This window comes from Papio anubis, chromosome 11 (assembly GCF_008728515.1).
Source record: "Papio anubis isolate 15944 chromosome 11, Panubis1.0, whole genome shotgun sequence".
In the NCBI taxonomy this organism is placed as follows: Eukaryota; Metazoa; Chordata; class Mammalia; order Primates; family Cercopithecidae; genus Papio; species Papio anubis.
The window spans coordinates 37,917,076-37,931,918 of NC_044986.1; the positions used below are offsets into that span (position 1 = coordinate 37,917,076).

General features: G+C 39.4%; 1 protein-coding gene across 7 annotated transcripts in view; it reads right to left on the reverse strand.

Annotated features, from left to right (window-relative positions):
* Window positions 1-14,843, reverse strand: part of ENTPD1 (ectonucleoside triphosphate diphosphohydrolase 1) — a 211,363-nt gene that overhangs the window by 158,207 nt on the left and 38,313 nt on the right. The window contains exon 1 of one of the 7 annotated variants that reach the window (XM_031652612.1): window positions 13,065-13,164. The exons of the other annotated variants lie outside the window; for them this stretch is intronic. The gene's annotated coding sequence lies outside the window, so the exon portion shown is untranslated. Of the gene's footprint in view, window positions 1-13,064; window positions 13,165-14,843 lie in introns of those variants that run through there. 7 annotated transcript variants of the gene reach the window in all.

Here is a 14,843-nt window from a genome sequence, read left to right on the forward strand (position 1 = left end):
CTTCAAAAATTTGGGGGTAAAATGTTACATGTTATATGGCAATTAACAAATCTAATCTCAGGAATTCAAAATTATTTTCCTACCAGCAAGAGATCCATGCCCCATCTTTTTTATGATCCCTATAAACCAAGATAATAAGTCAGTACTATTTGGTGTTGGTGAATGCATATTCAACGAACCAAAGTTGTCAACAAATTTAGAAAACCATATCAAATTTTCTTGACACTACTTGACATTGTGCTTTGACAGTCTATCAGCACTACACATACATGTTTTATCAAAAGAGAAATACTGATTAAATTAATTCAATTGAATTTGTATTTCTCTACTATCAATAACAACTCCTCTCCTCACTCCGTCTGCTTACTTACAGATATCCAGAGATGAAGAGGACCCTGTGGTGGAGGGTAGAAGGAGCAGAGAAAAAGGGATGTATCTGAAAGTGTTTCAAGAGTATTTAGAATGCACCCTCGTTCAAAAAATGCCCCGTCCCTTCTTGTGGAGAGTAATAGGAGAGGCACTGCCTCTTTAGTCAGAGTCATAGTTCTCCACTTTGGCTGCACACTATAATCACTTGGCCCAATTATAAAAAATACTAATGCCCATCCCAACTCTCAGAGATTGGAATTTAATTGAGTTTGGGGTAGGTTTCAGACATTTTTTTTTAAAGGCCAAGATTATTTTAGAGTGCTGCCAGGGCATTAAGAAGATCTGGATTCAATTCTTTTTGTATGATCTTAGACAAGTTAGTGAGCTCTTCTGAACCCCAATGTATCCATAAAATAAAGGTTTTTTTTTGTTTTTTTTTTTAAATCTACTTCACAGAGCCATGTTGGGGGGAAAAAAGAGAATAAATACGTGAGAACTCCCAACACAGACTCTGGCACATAGGTGGCACTCAGTAAGTATGAGTTCCCTTCCTCTTCACTATGCGCTAATCTATGTTCAGATTAAACAAAACGTTGCCTTTTGTACTTGTGTCTCTTGCTTTTTCCCCCTCTGATATCTTCCACTTATTTTTCAGAAGTAACCTAAGGGTACTTGAAGGAAATGAGAGTCAAAGTCCTTTCCCTTCTGTAGCACAAAGGGCCTCTCCACCCCTTTTCCCAAAGTTAAGTGATTCTATGTATTCAACTAGCAGCTGTGGGACTGAGGCCATGTTGGGAGAGGGACTGAAGTATGACCTGACATCATCCATGTCTTCCTATTTCCAGGTAGTCAGGGAGGAATGCCCTAACTGAGCTTGGGGAAGCCCTTGAATGTCGGAGAATGGCCAACTTTTCCAAAGTGAAAGTACACAACCCAACGTGGCAGCAGGAGAAGGTAAGCCTAGAGTACACAGCACAGCAGCTTCAAGCAGAGCAGACACTCAGTGAGAGTTTGCTGAACTGAAATGAAGATCCTATGCTACAGCAAGTATCTAACCCAGCTCTAGTACTCAATGAAGTCAGTGCTGTGTAGGCATTACCTTAATTTTTTTAGCTATAACTACTACTTCTCTCTTGCCTTGCATGAGTGGATTCTCTTACATAAATGTTCTGTTGAAATATCCCCTTTAACTCCTTTATCCTACTCCCCACATCAAGTGCCTCAATTTGTCTAAATGTCTCAAAGGTCTGCAAAGATAATAAGTGACTGTCACTTCATCAAAAATGGTAAGATTGGCCAGGTGCAGTGGCTCAAACCTGTAATCCCAGCACTTTGGGAGGCCAATTCAGGAGGATTGCTTGAGGCCAGGAGAGCAGCCTGGACAACATAACGGATCTCACCTTTAAAAAATGAAAATTAAAAAATTAGCTGGGCATGGTGGCTTATGTCTATATCCCATCTACTCAGGAGGCTGAGGCAAGAGGATCACTTGAGCCCAGGAGTTCAAGGCTGCAGTGAGCTATGATTGTGCCACCGCACTCCAACCTGAAAGACTCTATTTCTAAAAAAAAAAAAAAAAAAAAAAAAGTAAGATGTTATTGCTACTTCAAAACACAAACCCAAATCTGTGAATTGCCAAGTATAATTGATAAAAGCTATAATTTAAGGTCAAAAATACTCATTTTCAAACAAAGTACTCATTATCTATGAAAGACCAATCAATTTATTAGAGCTCCAAACCTAAAAATATTTTTAAAACTTTAAATTTTTTTAAAAACTGCTAAATTTAAAGAGAGACAATAAATAGATGAGTGATTACCAAAGATTCATCAGGGTAGGGAAAGGTTGAATAGGTAAAGCAGAGGGGATTTTTTTGAGTGATAAAGTTTTTCAGTATGATACTGTAATAGTGGATACATGACAATACGCATTTGTCAAAATCTATAGAACTTTAAAACACAAAGAACAAACCTTAACCCATACAAAGTTTTCAAAAATTATTCAGGAAGTCAAGGGAGCCCAGAATGAAATGTAAATTGTGACAAAATAATGGAACTGTATTATAAATGTGTAAAACACCTTACAGAGGGAAGTAGAGGAAAAGGGTGCTAGGGGTGCTAACCTAGTCACTTTTTTTTTTTTTTTTTTTTTTTTGAGACAGAGTCTCACTCTGTCACAGAGGCTAGAGTTCAGTAGCATGATCTTGGCTCACTGCAACCTCTGCCTCCCTGGTTCAAGCAATTCTTGTGCCTCAGCCTCGCAAGTAGCACACCACCACGCCTGGCTAGTTTTTGTATTTTTAGTCAAGATGGGGTTTCACCATGTTGGTCAGGCTGGTCTTGAACTCCTGGCCTCAAGCAATCCACCTGCCTTGGCCTCCCAAAGTGCTAGGATTACAGGCATGAGTCCCCACTCCCGGCCCTAAGTCACTTTAGATGTGAGTAAAGTCTGTAAGACCAAAGGCAAAAGGAACTGTATAAAAGTACATTACTCTGTTTCCCAAGATTCATAATTCTGAAACCACTATACATGTATACTGGAATCAGAAAATTACATAAACGGATGACAGACAATAAGAGTCAGGCTTCTCACTGTTGGAGTGGAAGGTTATAGACAAGTAAGGGGAAATGGCTAGAATGATCCATGTGGTAATGGATTAAGGTTACAGACATCAGTATGAACTCAGGTTTACCTTAATAGGGATACATATGAATAAATGTAGAACTATTTATCGTTGTGCATATATATATATATATATATATATATGTGGTTTAAAATACATCTATATTTTCTTGCTCTGTCAGCTGAGTGGGCCTATAAGCAATGATACTCCAGTAGCAATAAGTACATCTAACCCCCAGATTTTTGTTTCTATAACCCTTCTCCAGTAAAAGGAACCAGAATTCCCCTGATAAACAGCTGACTCTAGGCTGGGGACAGGAAATATTACAAGGTAATCCTAGAGTATCTTGTGGGGCCAGAAAGTAAGAAATTAATTAAGAAAAAAATAAGCTTACAATGATGTACAATGATGGGGTGTGTCAAAGTGACACAGGAGCCAATACAGCTTCCAATAGCCAAAATTAGAATAATTTGAACAATAAAATAGAATCGTATTCAATGATAATCAAAGTATAAAATAAATATCTATGAGTCTATACTGAAATAGACTATTAAGACTATTAGTGTATTTATGAAATAGAATATTTAACAAATGAATTATTAAATAAACAAATGGGAGAGAATAGACAAATCTGTAAAGAAGAATTTCAAATGAGTTACATAAATACTCCACTCTCTAGGAGGTAAAGCATAACTCCCCACTCCTTAAGTATGGCCTGCCTAGTGACTTCTTTCCAAAGAGTGCAGCAGAGAAAAAGAGTAAGAAAGGGTGACTTTACAGTGGAAAAACCTGACAAACACTACCTCAGCAAGGCCATCTAGATCAACATCAACAGTAATAAATCATGTTGATAACTCATACCCTTGGTATGATGTGATGAAAATGGCACTCTGTGGTCTTCCTCCAAAGAGTACATAACTCGAGTCTAATCATGAGAAATATATCAGACAAATCCCAATTGAAGGACATTATACAAAATTTCTGACCAGTATTTCTCAAAGCTGCTAAGGTCATCAAAAATAAAGTCTGAGAAATTCTCACAGTCAAGAGGAGCCTAAGGAGTCATGAAGATTAAATGCAATTTGAAATCTTGGGACAGAAAAGAACATTGGGTAAAAACTAAAGAAATCTGAATAAAGTATGGACTTTAGTTGATATTAAGGTATCAATATTGGTTCATTTATTGTATTAAATGTACCACACTAATATAGGATGTTAATAATCAGGGAACTGGGTAGAGAGTACCTGGTAACTTTCTGTACTATCTTCGTAACTTTTCTGTAAATTGAAAACTATTCTATAATTAAAAGTTTATTTTTAAAAATATGTTAACAGTGTATAGATATTTAACTGCAGCTGTTGTGAAGCCCATCTTTGTTAAAGTAACTACTTCAATGACATGACATGATTTTGCAAAAGCATTTGTTACACATGATTTCTTGTTCAAACAGAATTCATTGTGTCCACATCCAGCAAAGCAAAGTTAACTCAGGCTGTGTGCCAAGACACGAAAATGGCCTTGTTACATTGAACTCAATGTGAAAACATAGTAGTATTCAAATCTTTCCATCCACGACACGCAATATTCCCATTGGTCTAAAAAAAAAAAAAAAAAAAAACAGAAAAAGAAAGTCTGTAAGTTGATTTTCTAGTATCTTAAAAAGTTTCCAAATACATGTCACTGGGGAGAAGTCAGCAACTCCCCGGGGGGAGGGCAGGAAGGAGTACCGACTGCTGGTTGCAGCACTTGAAAAAAAATAACAAAAGGAAGGAAAAGGCCTAGGCTTCTCCAGACGGGGTTACCCTTATTTGAGAACATCGCCAGAGAACTTAAAAGTAGCTCTGAGAGGCAGAAAAGCTGGTGTTGAGCAAAATTTACCACACTGACCAACTTAAGTGCCCCAGAATTGTATTAATACTTGCCAAGCAATCAAGACTCCAAACAGCATAAATCTCTGTGTTCCACTTTTGGACCTTGCTGTTCCTAAGAGTCAGTGGAAAGTTTTGAAGAACACATGGCCCTTAGACTGATGCCGATGACCTTATCAGCATGGCCCACACGCCCAGCTTTTGAGGACAATAATATCCCACAATACCAGACCAGTCTATAGCAGGAAGCTCCTATGTTGCTGTTAACGCCTCCGCCTTTGCAGAGATCAGCCAGGGGTGACAAATCTTTGAGGTAATGCCAAAATCAGGCCTCCTGTTCTCCTTTACATTAGGCTCTTCATCCTCTGGGGGCCAGTAAAGTCTGAAGAAATAGGAGAACAGAAAAAGATAATAGTAATAGTAATTTTCACACTTTTGAGATCATTACTTAGCCTAAGATGATTCTCTCAGCTCATCCTGCAGGGTCTGGCTCAAACCTTAAATCTTTCAAGTCTTCCCGCTAACTCTCTCTCCTCCAAATTCTAAGAGCCTTTCATAAGTGCCCAGCAACATGGGAATTGCTTAATGCCTCACACTGCTGACTTTTCATATTGTATGTTTCTTACAGGCATACTCCACTTGCTTGCGCTTGGCTATATTGTGTTTCACAGACATTGCAGTTTTTACAAATTGAAGGTTTGTAGCAACCCTGCATTGAACAAGTCCATCACTGCCATTATTGCAGTACCATGTGCTCACTTCATGTCTCTGTAGCACATCTTGGTAATTCTTGCAATATTTAAAAATTTTCATTGTTATTATACTTCTTATGATGATCTGGGATCAGTGATGTTTCATATTAAAATTGTAACTGTTTTGGAGCACCATGAACCATGCCCATATAAGATGGTGAACTTAATTGATAACTGCTGTTTGTGGTCTGATTGTTCCACTCCCTGGCTGTCCCACTATCTCCCCCTCTCCTTGGGCTTCCCTATTCCTTGAGACACAATATATTGAAATTAGGTCAATTAATAACCTTACAATGGACTATAAGTGTTCAAGTAAAAGGAAAAGTCACACATCTCTCATTGGAAATCAAAAGCTAGAAATGATTAAGCTTAAGCAAGGAAGGCATGTCGAAAGCTGAGATAGGCTAAAAGCTAAGCTGCTTGCAGAAAACAGCCAAGCTGTGAATGCAAAGAAAAAGTTCTTTAAAAAAAGTAAACACACTACTCCAGTGAACACACAAATGATAAGAAAGAGAAACAGCCTTATTACTGATATGGAGAAAGTCTGAGTGTTCTGGATAGAATATCAAACCAGTCACAACATTCCCTTGAGCCAAAACCTAATCCAGAGCAGCACCTTTACTCTCTTCAGTTCTATGAAGGCTGAGAGAGGTGAGGAAGCTGCAGAAGAAAAGTCAGAAGCCAGCAGAGGTTGGTTCATGAGGTTTAAGAAAATAAGCCATCTCCATAATATAAAAGTGCAAAGTGAAGCAGCAAGTGCTGATGGAGAAGCTGCAGCGAGGTATCCAGAAGAGCATGCTAAGATCATTGATGAAAGTGGCTACACGAAACAACAGCTTTTCAATGTAGATGAAATAGCCTTCTTTTAGAATATGATACCAGCTTGGATGCCATATTAGGCCCTTCATCCTCTGGGGGCCAATAGAGTTTTTCATAGCTAGAGAGGAGAAGTCAATCTTCAAATCTTCAAAGGAGAGGATGACTCTCTTGTTAGGGCCTAATGAAGCTGGTGACTTTAAGTTAAAGCCATTGTTAATTGACCATTCTGAAAATCCTAGGGCCTTTAAGAATTACGTTAAGTTGGCCAGGCACGGCGGCTCACGCCTGTAATCCTAGCACTTTGGGAGGCCAAAGCAGGCAGATCACCTGAGGTTAGGAGTTCGAGACCAGCCTGGCCAACATGGTAAAATCCCATCTCTAAAAATACAAAAAATTAGCAGGGCTTGGTGGTGCATGCCTGTAGTCCCAGCTACTCGGGAGGCTGAGGCATGAGAATCACTTGAACCCAAGAGGTGGAGGTTGCAGTGAGTCAAGATTATGCCACTGCACTATAGCCTGGGTGACAGAGACTCTGTCTCAAAAAAAAAAAAAAAAAAAAAAAAAAAGAATTATGTTAAATCTACTCTGCCTGTGCTCTATAACTGGAACAAAAAAGGCTGGATGACCATAAATCTGTTTACAGCATGGTTTACTGAATATTTTAAGCTAACTGTTGATGCGTGCTGCTCAGAAAAAAATATTCCTTTCAAAATATTACTGTCCATTGACAATGCACTTGATCACCCAGGAGCTCTGATGGAGATGTACAAGAAGATGCATGTTATTTTTATGCATGCTAACACAACATTCATTCTGCAGCCCACAGATCAAGAAGTAATTTCAAGTCTTATTACTTAAGAAATACATTTCACAAGGCTGTAGCTACCATAGATAGTTCCTCTGTTGAATCTGGGCAAAGTAAATCAAAAATTTTCTGGAAAGGATTCACCATTCTAGATATCATTAAGAACATTCGTGATTCATGGGAGGAGGTGAAAATATCAACATTAACAAGAATTTGGAAGAAGTCCATTCCAGCCCTCATAAATGACTTGGAGGGGTTCAAGACTTCAGTGAAGGAAGTAACTGCAGATGAGGTGGAAATAGCAAGAAAACTAGAATTAGAAGTGGAGTCTGAAGATGTGACTGAGTTGTCACAATCTCATGATACAACTGGAGTAGATGAGGACTGCTTCTTATAGATAAGAAAAGAAACTGGTTTCTTGAGATGGAATCTATTCCTGGGGAAGATGCAGTGAACATTGTTGAAATGACAGCAAAGGATTTAAAATGTTACATGAGGAATTGAACTCAACTCTGCACCAAGCAGACCTAATAGACATCCACAGAACTCTCCACACCAAATCAACAGAATATACATTCTTCTCAGCACCACATCACACTTATTCGAAAATTGACCACATAGTTGGAAGTAAAGCACTCCTCAGCAAATGTACAAGAACAGAAATTATAACAAACTGTCTCTCAGACCACAGTGCAATCAAACTAGAACTCAGGACTAAAAAAATCAATCAAAACCGCTCAACTACATGGAAACTGAACAACCTGCTCCTGAATGACTACTGGGTACATAACGAAATGAAGGCAGAAATAAAGATGTTCTTTAAGAACCAATGAGAACAAGATACAACATACCAGAATCTCTGGGACACATTTAAAGCAGTGTGTGCAGGAGGAATTTATAGCACTAAATGCCCACAGAGAAAGCAGGAAAAGGTCTAAAAGTGAGCTAACATCACCAATTAAAAAGAGACAGAGGAAACAAGAGCAAACACATTCAAAAGCTGGCAGAAGGCAGAAATAACTAAGATCAGGCAGAACTGGAAGGAGACAGAACACAAAAACCCTCAAAGATGTGAATCCAGGGCTGGTTTTTTTTGAAGATCTAACAAATTGATAAACCACTAGCAAGACTAATAAAGAAGAAGAAAGAGAGAGAAGAATCAAATAGATGCAATAAAAATGATAAAAGGGGATATCACCATAGAGCCCACAGAAATACAAACTACCATCAGAGGAATACTATAAAACGCCTCTGATAAACTAGAAACCTAGAAGAAATGGATGAATTTCCTGGACACTTACACTCTCCCAAGACTAAACCAGGAAGTTGAATCCCTGAATAAGACCAACAGCAGTCTCTGAAATTGAGGCAATAATTAATGGCCTACCAACCAAAAAGTCCAGGACCAGACAGTTCACAGTCAAATTCTACCAGAGGTACGAGGGAGGAGCTCGTACCATTTCTTCTAAAGCTATTCAATCAACAGAAAAAGAGGAATCTTCCCCAACTCATTTATGAGCCAACATCATCCACAATGCAGAAGCCTGAGGGCACAACAAAAAATTTAGACCAACTATCCCTGATGAACATCAATGCAAAAATCCCCAATAAAAATACTGGCAAACCAAATCCAGCACCACATCAAAAGCTTATCCATAGCGATGGGGTAAGACTTCATCCCTGGGATGCAAGGCTGGTTCAACATATATGCAAATCAATAAACGTAATCCAGCATATAAACAGAACCAAAGACAAAAACTATATGATTATCTCAATAGATGCAGAAAAGGCCTTTGACAAATTCAGCAGCCTTCATGCTAAAAACTCAATAAATTCGGGAGAAGGTATTGATGGAACATATCTCAAAATAATAAGAGCTATTTGCATGACAAACCCACAGCTAATATCATATGAATGGGCAAAACTGGAAGCATTCCTTTGAAAGGTGGCACAGACAGAGGGATGCCCTCTCTCACCACTCCTATTCAACATAGTGTTGGAAGTTGTAGCTCAGGGCAATGGGGCGGAGTATCAAAGGGTATTCAGTTAGGAAAAGAAAGAGAATCAAATTTGTCCTGTTTGCAGGCGGAAGCGTTACATATTTAGAAAATCCCAACATCTCAGCCCAAAGATCTCCTTAAAAATGTAACGCTTTAACAAAGTCTCCAAGATACAAATCAATATTACCCAAAAATCACAAGCATTCTTATACACCAGTAACAAACAAGAGGGAGGCAAATCATGAATGAACTTCCATTCACAATTGCTTCAAGAGAATAAATACCTAGGAATCCAACTTACAAAGGGATGTGAGAGGCCTCTTTAGAGGAGAACTACAAACCACTGTATTGAAATAAAGGGTTACAAACAAGTGGGAAGAACATTCCATGCCATGGATAGGAAGAATCAATATTATGAAAATATTACATACTGCCCAAAGGCAATCTATAAATTCAATGCATTACATTAAGCTGCAATGACTTTCTTCTAAAATTGGAAAAAACTGCTTTAAGTTCATATGGAACCAAAAAAAGACCCCCATTGCCAAAGACAATCCTAAGTCAAAGGAACAAAGCTGGAGGCATCATGCTCCTGACTACTCAGAAAACTGTACTACAAGCTGGTAACCAAACAGCATGGTACTGGTACCAAAACAGAGATATATGAATAGCAGGAACGAACAGGTCATAAATAATACCACATCTACAGCATCGATCTTTGAAACAAACCTGAGAAAAAGAAACGAAATGGGGAAAGGTTACCTATTTAATAAATGGTGCTGGAAGGTGGCTAGCCATAAGTAGAAGCTGAAACTTGGATAGCACCCTTACTCCTTATGCGAAGTGAACAAGATGGATTAGAGACTTAAATATTGGACCTAAACCATAAAATCCTAGAAGAAAACCTGGTATGCCATTTAGGACATGACGTAGGCAAAGGACTTCGTAATCTAAAACACCAAAAGCAATGGCAACAAAAGCCAAGAATTGACAAATGGGATCTAGTTAAAATAAAGAGCTTCTGCACAGCAAAAACTATCAGGGTGAACAGGCAACCTACATGGGAAAAATTTTTGCAATCTCATCTGACAAAGGGCCTAATGTCAGAACCTACAAAGAACTCAAACAAATTTACAAGAGAAAAACAAACAACCCCATCAAAAGGTGGGCAAAGGATATGAACAGACATTTTCTCAAAGAAGACATTCATAGGCCAACAGACACATGAAAAAAATGCTCATCATCACTGGCCATCAGAGAAATGCAAATCAAAACCACAATGAATGCCATCTCACACCAGTTAGAATGACAAATGTTAAAGTCAGGAAACAACAGGTGCTGGAGAGGATGTGGAGAAGCCAGAACACTTTTACACTGTTGGTGGGGATTGTAAACTAGTTCAACCATTATGGAAAACAGTAAAGCGATTCCTCAAGGATCTAGAACTAGAAGTACCATATGGCCCAACCATCCCATTGCAGGGATATACCAAAGAGTTATAAATCATGCTATATAAAGACACATGCACGTATGTTTATTCTTGGCGCTATTCTAATAGCAAAGACTTGGAATCAACCCAAATGTCCATCAGTGACAGACTGGATTGAAAATGTAACATGCACCATGGAATACTATGCAGCCATAAAAAAGGATGAGTTTGTGTCGCTGTAGGGACATGGATGCAGCTGGAAATCATCATTCTCAGCAACAAACTATCACGCGAGAACAGAAAACCGGCCGCATGTTCTCACTCATAGGTCAGAATTGAACAATGACATCACTTGGACTCTGGAAGGGAACATGTATCACACCAGGGCTATTATGGGGAGGGAGAGCAACGGAGGGACGGCATTGGGAGTTATACCTGATGTAAGTAATGACTAGTTGATGGGTGCTGGCAAGGTTGATGGGTGCAGCAGCAACATAACTGAAATATACATATGTAACGAAACCTGCACGTTGTGCACATGTACCCTAGAACTTTAAGTATAATTTTTTTTTTTTAAAATGTTACATAAACTTATAAATAAAGCAGCTGCAGGGCTTGAGGCGACTGACTTTTAATTTTGAAAGAGATCCTACTGTGTGGATAAAATGCTATCAAACAGCATCACATGCTACAGATAAATCTGTCATAAAAGGAAGAGTCAATTGATGAGGCAAACTTCACTGCTGTCTTTTTTTAAGAAATTGCCATAGCCACCCTAACCTTCACCATGCTGATCAGTCAGTAACCATTAACATAGAGGTAAAATCCTCCAACAGCAAAAAGATTACAACTCACAGAAGGTTTAGATGATCAGTAGCATTTTTAACAATAAAGTTTTTCTTTTTCTTTTTTTTTTTTTTTTTTTTTGAGACAGAGTCTCGCTCTGTCACCCAGGCTGGACTGCAGTGGCGCGATCTTGGCTCACTGCAAGCTCCACCTCCCGGGTTCACGCCATTCTCCTGCCTCAGCCTCCCAAGTAGCTGGGACTACAGGCATCTGCCACCACGCCTGGCTAATTTTTTGTGTTTTTAGTAGAGACGGGGTTTCACCATGTTAGCCAGGATGGTCTCGATCTCCTGACCTCGTGATTCACCCACCTCAGCCTCCCAAAGTGCTGGGATTACAGGCGTGGGCCACCGCACCCGGCCAACAATAAAGTATTTTTAATCGAGGTATATACATTGTACTTTTGCAAATATAGACTATAATATAATATATAATATAATGTAAACATAACTTTTATATGCGCTGGGAAACCAAAAAATTTGTGTAACTTGCTTTATTATGGTGGCCTGGAACTGAACTTGCAATATCTCTGAAGTATACCTGTGTATACAATCCAACGTGTGATTTCAAATTCTGGAGTCTGAGTGCAAATTCTTTTTCTCTCCTCCCCATCTAAATCCTCCAATATCCCACAGCACCTAAACAGAGTGTGCATATGTGCTTAATAAATAGCTAATCTTTTTTGGCTATTGTGATCTCCCTCTAATTGCCATTTTAAAAAATGTAAATTAGATCTCTTTTCTCATCTTACCCTTCTGGCAAGCTACTCAAAATAGTCAGGAGATCATCATGATTATGTATAGCGTATTTACGGTGAGTCTTGGTTTGAGGTGAGAAGGAATAGGTCTTCTCCATCTCACCAACAGGATATGCATTTCTCTGACCAATTTTGCCTTTCTTGACCCTGACCACACACAAGTCCTTGGCTCCCTGCTGACTGCCCACTACATCCAGCTTTGGTGCAGGAAAATGATGGGATCTAAACCTCTGGACAGTGACTCCTGATCTGGCCAAGCAAGGGGCCTCCCTCACTTCTGTTTTGGCCCTAGGTATGCCTACTGCCATATTTCATTAATATCTGACAATTACCCCATAAGCTGGTTCATATTCTTATTTGAGCCCTTACCATCTAGAAATCAAGGCAGGCACAAGACATTACCAGTCTAATCATCAGACTACCATGCACACATAGAGATTCCAGGGGCTAATGCAAAACAGCGTTTTACCCCTATGAGGCTGCTGGGCAGTCCATGTGCAATATACCCCTGCTGAGCATCATTCGTGCAATCATTTATTCAATAAATATTTACTGGACACCTACCACATGCCAGGGACTTTTTCGGACATTGAGATCCTCTCCTGGTCTCCTTCATCTTCCCTCCCTTCCTTTCTCCCTACCCCAGAAGTCCCAGCCCTCAATTAATTTGTTCCACCAGGTTTTCCTCTTACAGAGTGGTGGCGGTGGTGGGATTCAGATGCTCCAGATACCCCAGCATGATACATTTACTAGTCAAACATTTTTCCAGCTATTTTGGCCACCTGTCATACTTACAGATTTCCTGTTGCTCTATCATAAGGGTTTGAGAGGAATTCTGCGGCAAAGGTGGCTGTTCCGCAGCCATTGTGAGTTGGAGCAAAGCTCAATTCCAAATCTATTCAATTCAAATAAATACAAAATAAAATTCTTTAGAATGAATTTTAGGGCTGTGTAAATAACTTAAACATTGGGTAAAAGTTTTAATTTTTAGGTCGGGTGCAGCAGCTCAAGCCTGTAATCCCAGCACTTTGGGAGGCCGAAGCAGGTGGATTACCTGAGGTCAGGCGTTCAAGACCAGCTTGGACAACATGGTGAAACCCTGTCTCTACTAAAAATACAAAAAAATTAGCCAGGAGTGGTGGCAGCCGCCTGTAATCCCATCTACTCAGGAGGCTGAGGCAGAATAATTGCTCAAACCCAGGAGGCAGAGTTTGCAGTGAACTGAGATCTCACCACTGTATTCCAGCTTGGGGGACAGAGCAAGATTTTGTCTCAAAAAAAAAAAAAAGTTTTAATTTTTTTTCTACTGTCAATTCTCCAGAGAGGTTTTTCCATTTCTAAATTAGGCCCCCAATTAATTCTTACAGAGCACCTTCTATTCATTCTTCATAGCACTTATTCAATTTGCAAAGATTTACACATGACATCATTGCTTAATATCTTACTCCCCCACTAGACGAGCTCCGTGAGGGCAGGAACCATTTCTGTTTTGTCCTGCACTGAATAGTAGACAGTACACAGAGCCTGCACATAGTAGGAGGACAGTAAATACTTGTTGAAAGGACAAAGATTCATTTGCCTAGCCCCCCATAAATCCCTCTTCATACTTCCAGCTCCAACACTTTATCTCAATATTGTAGAAAGTGGCTTAGTTCAACTTTAGTAGACTCAAGTGGAGGCTCTCTTTCACACACAAAAAATATACTTTTGGTAAATATATAGAATATATGTAGAAAGTTTTATATTATAGCATTGTTTTTAGTGTCAAAAAGCAAACCAAAGCTGGGAAACTACCTGGAGTGATTGACCAAATTATACTGATGAGGGGGGCAAGAGCTGAAGTTTATACTTTTGCACCTATCAGTCATTAGTTAAGGGTTGGGGGGTGGAAGCATAAATTCATAAGCACTTACGGCCTCCAGTATGCACAAATGAAGCACATTCCAGTAACCTGAAGGTCATTTGCTCATAAAGTGATGCAGGGCTGGGCTGTTGGGAAGATAACTACACAAGGAGTCGGAGTGCACAGAAATAGTGAAGAGATCTGAGGGGGTGTGTGTGCGCAACCGTCATTGCTACATTTTAACAAAAATCCTATATATGCACATCATGCAAGAACATGAAAAAAGATGGACAAGAATCCTCCTCTGAGGGAGGAACAGAAGAGAAAATGGCTGGAGGGGTGGGAAAGGGGGTTATTAACTTTTTCTTTATATATTTTCATATTATTTCTGTTAAATATTAAACATTTCAATAAACATTTTAGGGGAAAAGGTTAGCTAGAAACTTTTAATAGATGTACCATTCCCAAGCAAAACTCTTCTTCAGCACACGAATTGGTCAAACACATTGCTCAAAACTTTGAAAATTTTCTAGCCAGATTACAGGCTCTCACACCTGTAATCCCAGCACTTTGGGAGGCTGAGGCAGGTGGATCACTTGAGGCCAGGAGTTTTGAGAGCAGCCTGGGCAACATGAGGAAACCCCGTCTCTACTAAAAATACAAAAATTAGCCTGGCATGGTGACATGAGCCTGTAATCCCAGCTACTCTGGAGGCTGAGGCAGGAGAATTC